We start from the raw sequence: 1,187 nt of genomic DNA, 5'->3' as shown, positions 1-1,187 counted from the left end.
TCAGCGAGCGAAACATGGGACCAGTCCGAAGAGCGGACCGGGAGGTGTAGCCGTTGGACAAGGGACTCACTAATAAAGTCGTGAGTAGCGCCTGTGTCCACCAATGCCGAAAATGTTTGGCCACCAGTCCGCAGAGACACCAGAGGCAAAGCAACTCGTGTGTCCACAGAACCGGAGGCAACTGCGCAAAGAGAGGAAGCAAAGGGCTCCCGGGAAACAGAGAGGCAAGGTGAAGGTGCATCGTACCACAACTCAGCAGGGTACGGAATACCAGGAAGCTCTACTGTTTTACCCTCAAGCGAAAGGCCGTTGAAAAGGACGGACTTCGCAGGGAACGTAAGCACTCGGCGCATACCTGCTAGCAACGTCGAAGCCCGCCGAGCGATATGCGAAGGTAGCAAAATGCCGGCCGCGGTGTCAGGACGGCGGTGCTTGCATGCAAGGTAGTGCCGAAGTGAAACGCGCAATTGAGTGAGGGATGCAGGGACAAAAAGCACAGTATGACCACCAACATCGACCAAGCAGAGAGAGCGACCACGAGGAACCGTTATGTTACATTCCGAGTCAAAGCCCGGTTTGACAGCAACGGCGTCAAAAGAAAAACGGCGTCCAACGGCACTCTCAAACTCTGCCAACGCAGCGGGTCTAACCGCGCGGACCAAAGAACGAATCCCCGCAAAAGGAAGCTCAGGATAATATCCCTCAATACCGCCCTGAGCAAATTCCTAGCACAGCCCCGCTTCACGCAACCTTTTGAGAGCGGGACAGTTGTCGTAGAGGTGGTCGGGACTAACCACCTCACAACAAAAACAGACGGCCTTACCGCCCGCACGCTGTCGGAGAATTCCCACCTCCCCGTGCGTCAACCTACGGCCGAACTGGTTGACCCACTTGGTCAACTCGCAAGCTTTCGCCAACGGAGTGGCGGATTCTCCGCCAGCGGGTGCACTGGGACGGCCAGTGCCGCGACCCCTATCTCCGCGCCCGCCACGCGAACCTGTTCTACCCCCATGACTATTACGCCCAGGACCGCTTCCGCTTCCCGTCTGCCTAGGGGCCCCAGCAACAGCTGCAGCGAGACGAGGACCGGGGTCCACGCGCGCCCGCTTGACTGGAGGCCCATCTTTGTCATAATCCTGCAAAACAACAGAATTCGAACGAAGAGCAGAACGGACTTTTCGTTCAGA

The sequence above is a fragment of the Volvox carteri genome (assembly GCF_000143455.1).
Source record: "Volvox carteri f. nagariensis unplaced genomic scaffold VOLCAscaffold_76, whole genome shotgun sequence".
NCBI classification, from domain to species: Eukaryota; Viridiplantae; Chlorophyta; class Chlorophyceae; order Chlamydomonadales; family Volvocaceae; genus Volvox; species Volvox carteri.
This window is presented reverse-complemented; position numbering follows the sequence as displayed.